Source organism: Coregonus clupeaformis, chromosome 2 (genome assembly GCF_020615455.1).
Source record: "Coregonus clupeaformis isolate EN_2021a chromosome 2, ASM2061545v1, whole genome shotgun sequence".
NCBI classification, from domain to species: Eukaryota; Metazoa; Chordata; class Actinopteri; order Salmoniformes; family Salmonidae; genus Coregonus; species Coregonus clupeaformis.
In genome coordinates this window covers 35,376,288-35,386,538 of record NC_059193.1, presented here as the reverse complement: position 1 = coordinate 35,386,538, position 10,251 = coordinate 35,376,288, and the positions used below count along the sequence as shown (strand labels likewise).

Sequence of the window (10,251 nt, the reverse complement as noted above, 5' to 3'; positions counted from 1 at the left end):
TGCAAAATAACATCAAATTGATTAGAAATACAGTGTAGACATCGTTAATGTTGTAAATGGCTATTGTAGCTGGAAAGGGCTGATTTTTAATGGAATATCTACATAGGCGTACAGAGGCCCATTATCAGCAACCATCAGTCCTGTGTTCCAATGGCATGTTGTGTTTGCTAATCCAAGTATATCATTTTAAAAGGCTAATTGATCATTAGAAAACCCTTTTGAAATTATGTTAGCACAGCTGAAAACTGTTGTGCTGATTAAAGAAGCAATAAAACTGGCCTTCTTGAGACTAGTTGAGTATCTGGAGCGTCAGCAATTGTGGGTTCGATTACAGGCTCAAAATGGCCAGAAACAAATAACTTTCTTCTGAAACTCGTCAGTCTATTCTTGTTCTGAGAAATGAAGGATATTCCATGCGAGAAATTGCCAAGAAACTGAAGATCTCGTACAACGCTGTGTACTACTCCCTTCACAGAACAGCACAAACTGGCTCTAACCAGAATAGAAAGAGGAGTGGGAGGCCCCGGTGCACAACTGAGCAAGAGGACAAATACATTAGTGTCTAGTTTGAGAAACAGGCGCCTCACAGGTCCTCAACTGGCAGCTTCATTAAACAGTATCCGCAAAACACCAGTCTCAACGTCAACAGTGAAGAGGCGACTCCGGGATGCAAAGAAAAAGCCACATCTCAGACTGGCCAATAAAATATTAAGATGGGCAGTCTGAGATATGGCTTTCTCTTTGCAACTCTGCCTAGAAGATCAGCATCCCAGAGTATTTTTTTACTATTTTCTACATTGTAGAATAATAGTGAAGACATCAAAACTATGAAATAACACATTTGGAATCATGTAGTAACCAAAAAAAGTGTTAAACAAATCAAAATATATTTTAGATTCTTCAAAGTAGCCACCCTTTGCCTTGATGACAGCTTTGCACACTCTTGGCATTCTCTCAACCAGCTTCATGAGGTAGTCAACGGGAATGCATTTCAATTAACAGGTGTGCCTTCTTAAAAGTTCATTTGTGGAATTTATTTCCTTCTTAATGCGTTTGAGCCAATCAGTTGTGTTGTGACAAGGTAGGGGTGGTATACAGAAGATAGCCCTATTTGGTAAAATACCAAGTCCATATTATGGCAAGAACAGCTCAAATAAGCAAAGAGAAACGACAGTCCATCATTACTTTAAGACATGAAGTTCAGTCAATCTGAAACATTTCAAGAACTTTGAAAGTTTCTTCAAGTGCAGTCACAAAAACCATCAAGCAGCAATAATAATAAGAGACTTGCTTGGGCCAAGAAACATGAGCAATGGACATTAGACCGGTGGAAATCTGAGTCCAAATTTGAGATTTTTTGTTCCAACCGCCGTGTCTTTGTGAGACGCAGAGTAGGTGAACGGATGATCTCCGCATGTGTGTTTCCCACCGTGAAGCATGGAGGAGGTGGTGTGATGGTGTGTAGGTGCTTTGCTGGTGACTCTGTCTGTTAAACAAATCAAAATACATTTTATATTTGAGATTTATCAAAGTAGCCACCCTTTGCCTTGATGACAGCTTTGCACACTCTTGGCATTCTCTTAACCAGCTTCATCTGGAATGCTTTTCCAACAGTCTTGAAGGAGTTCCCACATATGCTGAGCACTTGTTGGCTGCTTTTCCTTCACTCTGCCGTCCAACTCATCCCAAACCATCTCAATTGGGTTGAGGTCGGGGGATTGTGGAGGCCAGGTCATCTGATGCAGCACTCCATCACTCTCCTTCTTGGTCAAATATCCCTTACACAGCCTGGAGGTGTGTTTTGGGTCATTATCCTGTTGAAAAACAAATGATAGTCCCACTAAGCCCAAACCAGATGGGATGGCGTATCGCTGCAGAATGCTGTGGTAGCCATGCTGGTTAAGTGTGCCTTGAATTCTAAATAATGTGGGAACTACACATGCGGAGGTCGTCCGATCCTACACTAGGAGCTAGATTTCCTTACCACCAATTCAGTGACTTGACAACAATGCCTGTAGATCCACCTCTTCCATTTCACAGTCATTAGAAAAATCTTGCATGTTTAATAAATTGATAAGCACTGTTAAACACCCACAGTACAGGAAAAAATAGTAACTTAATCGTCTTGGTCCCAAAAATTCAAACGAGGTAAACAAAAGAGGTCACTTAAAAGAAAGAAAATGGAAGTAGAGGGCTGTTATTGAACATTGGGCAGTCAAGCTATTGCAGAGGAAAAGGGTCAAGCCACTCGTTTCCTGGTATGGTGATTCTCGCTGGTGCTGTATAGGAAATGAAGGGTTGTCGAGAGGTTTGCGTTGTTAACACATCGTAACAAACTCCTCGGACGAGGTGGGGTGAATGGCAGTAGTCTTGTCAAAGTCTGCTTTGGTTGCGCCCATCTTGATGGCTACTGCGAAGCCTTGCAACATCTCGTCACAGCCAATGCCCTGCATATGAAGGCCAACCACCTGGGGGGAAGGAGACAGGTCATTTTTGTTAGAGAGGCAGGCTAAACATGCTGTCATGAATCTTTTGTGTGTTGAGCTGAATATAGAGGGTTCTAGGGTAGTGTTTTCAATTCTGGGTCGTGTTCATTAGGGCATGCAATGTAGAATTTGAAATGTACCACAACAGAAAACTAAAACGATATTTTCCTATTAGACAAGTTTAAGTAGTCCCACGCTGTTTCAGTCCGTTCTCTTCTGTTTGGTGCCTAATTGTCACATTGTATAATGATTAGAAGACAGGCGCAGGAATACATATTAGGGTTTTTATTTACTCCACCCAACACAAACATACATACATACACCAAAGGGATGTAACCCAAACAAAGAGCGAGGTGTAACCTCCACACAGTACACGGACGAGACCCGTAAACAACAAGAGCACTATACACGGTACTCACGAGACCAACAGACATGGGAACAATAATTGACAAGGACAATGGGGAACAGAGGGCACATATATACACACACTAATCAGGGGAAATGGGAACCAGGGGCCGTACCCCTCACAGTCGATGAGGTACTGGAGACGCCCTGCCCGACGCCTCGAATCCAGGACTTCACGAACCGAGTACGCCAGACCTCCCTCTATGTCAAGAGGAGGAGGCGGGGTGTCACTGGATCCAGCCTCAGCGAGGGCACCAGGCACCACTGGCCTGAGGAGAGACACATTAAAAGTTGGGTTAATGCGGTAATCAGCAGGGAGTTGCAAATGGTATGTTATCTCATTAGCCCTCCTCAGGACTTTAAACGGCCCCACAAACCGCGGGCTCAGCTTCCGGCAGGGCAAGCGGAGGGGCAGGTTCCGGGTGGAGAGCCAGACCTGGTCACCTGGAGAGAAAACAGGCGCCTCACTGCGGTGGCGGTCGGCCTGTTCCTTGTGCCGACGCACGGCCCACTGGAGACGAGTGTGCGCAGCGTTCCAGATCTCCTCAGCGTGACGAAACCACTCGTCCACCACAGGGGCCTCGGTCTGGCTTGGATGCCAAGGTGCCAGGGCCGGCTGATACCCCAAAACGCACAGGAAAGGAATGAGGTTAGTGGAGGAGTGGCGGAGGGAATTCTGCAAGTACTCAGCCCAAGGTAGAAAATGCGCCCACTCCCCTGGCCGTTCCTGACAGCAACACCTCAGGAACCTGCCCACTTCCTGATTGACCCTCTCCACCTGCCCATTAGCTTGAGGACGGTACCCGGAGGTGAGACTGACCGTGACCCCCAGGCGTTCCATGAACGCTTTCCATATGTGTGAGGTAAACTGAGGACCACGGTCTGACACAATGTCCTCCGGGATCCCCTAGTGCCGGAAGACGTGCGTAAAAAGAGCCTCCGCGGTTTGCATGGCCGACGGGAGCCCAGGCAGAGGAAGGAGACGACAAGCTTTGGAAAACTGGTCCACAACGACGAGAACGGTGGTGTTCCCCTGGGAGGGGGGAAGGTCAGTAACAAAGTCCACTGAGAGGTGAGACCAGGGTCATTGTGGAACTGGCAGGGGAAGGAGCTTTCCATAAGGGAGGTGTCTGGGTGTCTTAGACTGGGCACAGATGGAACAGGAAGAGACGTAAACCCGGACATCCCTAGCCAAGGTGGGCCACCAGTACTTCTCAGTCAGGCAGGCGATGGTACGGCCTATCCCAGGATGACCCGACACAGGCGCCGTGTGCGCCCAGGAAAGGAGGCGGTCCCACACAACCGTGGGCACGTAGGTGGTTCTCCTGTGCAGATGCGGGTTCCATACGCAGGGCCTGCCGTATGTCAGCTTCCACGTCCCACACCACTGGCGCAATGGAGGGATGATGGGGGTCTCCTCTTCCTGCCTCTCCTCTGCCTGGGTTGGAGCAGGGGAATTCCCTGGGTTGTCACCTCCTTGCCTATTAGTGGATAGAGGGCAGGTCGGGGAGAAATGACCCCTTTCTCCACCATAGGAGCAGAGGCCCAGATTCCTCCTTCTCCTACGCTCTGCCTCTTGCAAACGTACAGAGCACACCTCCATCGGCTCTAGCCATGGAGCAGATGTAGCCATGGGCTCTGGATTCAACGCAGGTCTTCATCCGGACCGCAGGAGGTTCTCCAACCAGATCGTCATGCTGATCGTCCGGTCAGTGCCGAGATGACTGTGGCAACCCTGTCTCTCCCGGAGACAGCCTCGGCGTAGCGAGCAAGGTACAGGTCGCATTGCAGAAGGAATCCCTTGCATCTCGCTGGCGCGCCGTCAAAGCACTCCGGGAGGGCCAGGGGTATTCCGCGGACCGGCTCAGATGGAATGGAGGCAGGTAGTGGTGGTGTGGGGGCTGGGGCCGGAACCAGTGCTGGGGACTGGAGGGACTGCACTTTCCCCTCCAACCGCAGGATGGTTGCCAGCACACTGTCCATGGCACTACCATGTCTGGAAAGACAATCCTCGTGATGCTGGACTGCCTCCACGATGGTCGCCAGCTCGGCCTTTCCCGCTGTCTCCATTTTTATGGGTCTATTATTCTGTCACGTTGTATAATGATTTGAAGACAGACGCAGGAATACGTATTAGGGTTTTTATTTACTCCACCCAACACAAACACATGTGTATATATATATATATATATACAAAAGGGATGTAACCCAAACAAAGAGCGAGGTGTAACATCTACACAGTACACGGGACGAGACCCGTAAACAACAAGAGCACTCTACACGGTACTCACGAGACCAACGGACATGGGACATTAATCGACAAGGACAATGGGGAACAGAGGGCACATACATTATATACACATACTAATCAGGGGGAATGGGAACCAGGTGTGCGTAATGAGACAAGACAGTCCGGGGTTGGTGGAAATGATCCATGTCAGTGACGCCTAGAAAGCCGGTGACGTAGACCTCCGGAACTGGTGAACGGAATGAGCAGCAGTACCGGGTGGATCCGTGACACTAATGCACACAACCCAAAGATTTGTTCAAGCCCAGCTATGAACACACCTGCTTCATCAAATCAAGGGGTTGATTAGTTGATCAGGTGTGTTAATACTGTGCTAGCCTAGAAAATAAGTATCCAGGGCTAGGTTTAAGGAGCCTCTCACCTTCTCCTCCTTCCCCACACACACCAACTTCATGAATCTTCCTGGTGGTGATGGCGGGATAAATGGGGGTGAAGTAAGTCTTGTAAGACTTCACGTTCTCCCTGCTTTTAAATCGCCTCCTCTGTAACACAAGGAGACCATAGACCATCAGCTTCTCTACTAACGAACAACAGAAAACAAGGCTGCATTCCAAATGGCACCCTATTCCCTATATAGGGTAATACCTTTGACCAGGGCCCATAGGTTCAAAAGTGGTGCACTATATAGGGAATAGGGTGCCATTTGGGATGCAACCAATGGCTGCAGTGCAATGTTATAGACAACAATAGTTGCTGGGAAGAATGTCACACTTTTGTCAGTTAGGCTGGGTATTTGTCCAACAGACTGACAGAGAAACAAACCAACTCATCCCACTTCAGTGGAGGACATTTACGATAAGGGGAACCACCCACTTGAGGACCTCTTTGGTAAGGGCACACTCACCTTCTGTGAGGCCCACCGTGTCGATGGGTGGTTGGCTAAAAAAACGGAATGTTAGAGTAGTCGACCTTGGCATCCTCCTTGCCGTCAAACAGTCTGTGTGCCAGCTTTCTGCCCGCTGCAATGGCGACTGTGTCACGTTCGTTGTGTAAAGGATCGGACCAAGGTGCAGCGTGGAATGCGTACATAGTCGTTTATTTTAATAAACACCGACAAAATAACAAAATCCAACAGAACGTGAAGTTCAAGAGGCTAAACATCAAACAAGCCAAACAGAAACAAGATCCCACAACTAAGGTAGGCAACATGGCTGCCTAAGTATGATCCCGAATCAGAGACAACGACAGACAGCTGCCTCTGATTGGGAACCACACCCGGCCAACATAGAAATATATAAACTAGATTTCACACCCTGCCCAACTCAACTAGAGATCTCAATGTCAGGGCGTGACAGACTGCCCAAACCCAACAGAACAAATGTCAAAATCGAGATTTGCAATGCAAAAATGTATCTGAGCTATCGACGGTACACCATGAGGTAACATTGCTATTTTTCTTTCTTAACCATAACAGACAATCTATTCAACAGAATTTTACTGAGGGCTCCCGAGTGGTGCAGCGGTCTAAGGTACTGCATCTCAGTGCTTGAGGTGTCACTACAGACCCCCTGGTTCGATTCCAGGCTGTATCACAACTGACCGTGATTGGGAGTCCCATAGGGCGGCGCACAATTGGCCCAGCGTCGTCCGGGTTTGGCCGGTGTAGGCCGTCATTGTAAATAAGAATTTGTTCTTAACTGACTTGCCTAGTTAAATAAAAAAAAATAAAAAAATACAAGCTGTACATGGTTGGAGTTAAATTACCTAAAAGGAGCTGGCCGGACTGACTAGTCATGGTAAAAAGGCTACTTTTAGTGTTAAACAGCGTAAAAACAATGATGCACTCCTCTCGTGGAATTGTATTCCTTTACTACTACATATATGATATTTAGTGCTATTTGCAAGTGGAAATGCTATATATATATATATATCTCACTAGATATCTAGACACTACTATAGTTCAAATTGGCCACACTTCACCCATGTCTGGCACAGCCTACCAGGAGTGAGGAGGGCCTTCCCGCACACGTCTCCCACAGAGTAGATCCCTTTGGCGAGTGGTGTTCTGGAACTAATCTACAACGATGAAGCATCTCTCATCAATATCCACACCCTGTCGAAGAAAACATCAAACCGGTCTTTAGCCTTTTACTGCAGTTGGCTTAATCAGGGTCACACAGAGTGTTTCTTGGTAGTCTTAAACAAATCTACTTTGAAACAAATGTATACACCTCACACACATGGTTACGGGCTTTAGAAAAAAGAAGACACCTGTACCATGTCAGATATAGAGTTGAAATGTATTCAATTTTGAATTTGCGTCCCAATATCATACTTTATATACAGAACTGTTTGACATAGAAACAACAGATTGAGGTTTTTTTCCAAAACAATGTTTATTAATTATGAAAAATATTAATAACATTCCACCCAAGAGGCCACTAGGTCATTTGACTGCAGGAAAGGGCTACTAAGCCACACATTCCATACACTGACACAGGGTTTGTCCTTTAAATGGAAATCGTTTGACTGTATTATTCACAACACTCATACATGTAGCTGAAGCTGCATTACTTTAAAAACATTTAATTTATATTTTTGCAACATCCATGAGAAGACAGTGAGCAATGCATGCAATGGGATCTCAGTCTACAGTATTCCCAAACTCATTTCCGAATCAAGTCCCTTGCCATGTACTGAAATTATACGGTTTTGGCAACATCTCCACATTTTCTCAAGAGACTTTTGTAAACATTCAGAGGAGTGATCTTTGCCATCTGGCTGAGGTTGAGGTCGGCGGTGTTGGGCTCTCGGCCGATGGCCCACAGCAGACAGTCCACCTCCTGGATAGTGCCGATCTTCTCCCCGTCGTTCTTCTTCTCGGGGTCTTTGGTGACCAGTGTGACCTCCAGCAGGCCATTGTCTGTCTTACTCACCGACTTCACCTGCCAGCAGACAAAGGTTATAGCAGATAGACAATCAGCATGTTTCAGGGGATCAGTTTGAGCAAGGAAATGCGCATAATCGCTGATCTTGGTGATTTGTAGCTAGTGATTCTGCACAGTCTGACTTCAACATAGTCGATCTCACCACAAACAATAACCACTTTGGGATAAGAGTGGATGGAGTATGTGCATGCTATGCATAAATGTTCATAGACAAAATTGTGGATGCATTATAATCATAATGTTACTCAAAACAAGACAATTAATAGGTATAGACTATCCTCATTAAATAAATGCTTTTACCTTAGTATTTTTCCACAACTCAATTCCAGAGATCTGCAATTCTTTGGTGCAATTTGAGCTTATCGAAGTTTCTCAACACCTGTAGTGCAAAAGTGAAAAGGATTAGACAATATAGACACGCCATCTTGTGGTCACCTCTTGTACATGGCACACCTCTATTCGAATTGAAAACTGTCACTAGTGTTTGTGGGATGGATATATGAGCCAATGGTTGCCTGGATTGTTTAATCTTTGTCTGGAAAGCTTTTGTTCTCCTATTTCCAACAATGTGGATGTATTCCTACTGCTACTGAAAAAGTTAATTGATAATCATAGTAGAATGGAATTGAATGTGAAAATGAAAATGTATGCACTCACTAACTATAAGTCGCTCTGGATAAGAGCGTTTGCTAAATGACTAAAATGTAAAATGTAATGTCATAGACTTACTTAGCCTACATTCCATTTCAATGATCACTTAGTGTCAGTCTCTAAAACAAGCACCTGTGTCTGAGTTAAATGTGCATGTTTCCTTGCAGGATTTATACAGACGAGGAGGCATCAGACTCCCTCCTGCTCCTTCTGGAAGGATTCAATATTTAGCCATTCTCGGGTTCCATTTACGAATTGGGTTTAAAAAAATAATCGATAGGGTAATGAATTTGACACGCTAAGAAAGTTTTAGAAAGAGCAATTTTGACTCTGAAAAATCCACTAGTTTTGTTTACCTATATTCACTCAGGAAATGTAGGCTCACTTAAAACTGTGTTTTAAATAATCAGGCTTTTGGGATTTTCATCCGTTATTACTGGACTAGGTAAAGGGGCACTCCAAGATTTTCAACATTTAGCTTGCTTTTCCAACCATCCCGACCAGTGTTTCCCACAGGAATTTAGATTACCTATCATGGTGGCAGGCTGGGAAGGGCAGCATGGTGCGACTGGGGAGGCTTGCACCACTGCTGCTGCCCAAATTTATTATTCTTGTGAGCCTACAGTATTCTGGCAAATGAAGTAAAAGCTGTTACAAATGTGTTTTGAGTACTGTTTTTAGAGCTGCAACTAACAACTATTTTGATAATCAATCTGTCAATTATTACTTTGATTACTCAATATGTTTGAATTTTAAAAAGCCTGTTTGGTGACTGAATATTGGCTGTATGTTTTATCAAATACAAAAATGTTTGCAGTGCATTACAGTGCAAATAGTAACAACAGACAAACAAAAACTCAGTTATTTTGTGACAACGTCCATTAAGGTGTATTTCCACATGAGACAGGAGCAGTGTCAGCTCAAGACGAGTTGGGACCCTAAGAGAGATTTGATTTCGGTGCACCTTCTATAGAAGTTGAGGGTCATGGTTCCCAGGGACACTCAAGTCTTCTCACATCACTAACATTTGTATTACCACTCATTATTGAAGGTCTGCAACAAAGTCCTGAGGAGGTTCAAGAGAAGGAATGGTTTCCAAATTGGGTCAAGTTCTCTATAGAGATTGGTGGTGATAGATGAGAACGGTATAGCACTATCCATTTTGATGTAGTAACATTCATTATCTGGGCTTGGGAACTGAGAGATCATTTGTTGATATATATTTCACTTATGGTAATCAGTTGCCATTTTAATGTACTCCTCAGTACATATACTGATATGGATATCAAAAAATAGAGCACTTTCCCATTTAATATACGGAACTAAATGAAAAATACAGTGAGGGAAAAAAGTATTTGATCCCCTGCTGATTTTGTACGTTTGCCCAATGACAAAGAAATGATCAGTCTATAATTTTAATGGTAGGTTTATTTGAATAGTGAGAGACAGAATAACAACAAAAAAATCCAGAAAAACGCATGTCAAAAATGTTATAAATTGATTTGCATTTTAA

At 44.8% G+C, this 10,251-nt stretch overlaps 1 pseudogene; it reads right to left on the bottom strand.

The window, feature by feature from the left end:
• Nucleotides 1-2,318: 2,318 nt before the first annotated feature.
• The window catches only part of LOC121535892, a 91,668-nt pseudogene continuing 83,735 nt past the window's right edge, over nt 2,319-10,251 (bottom strand).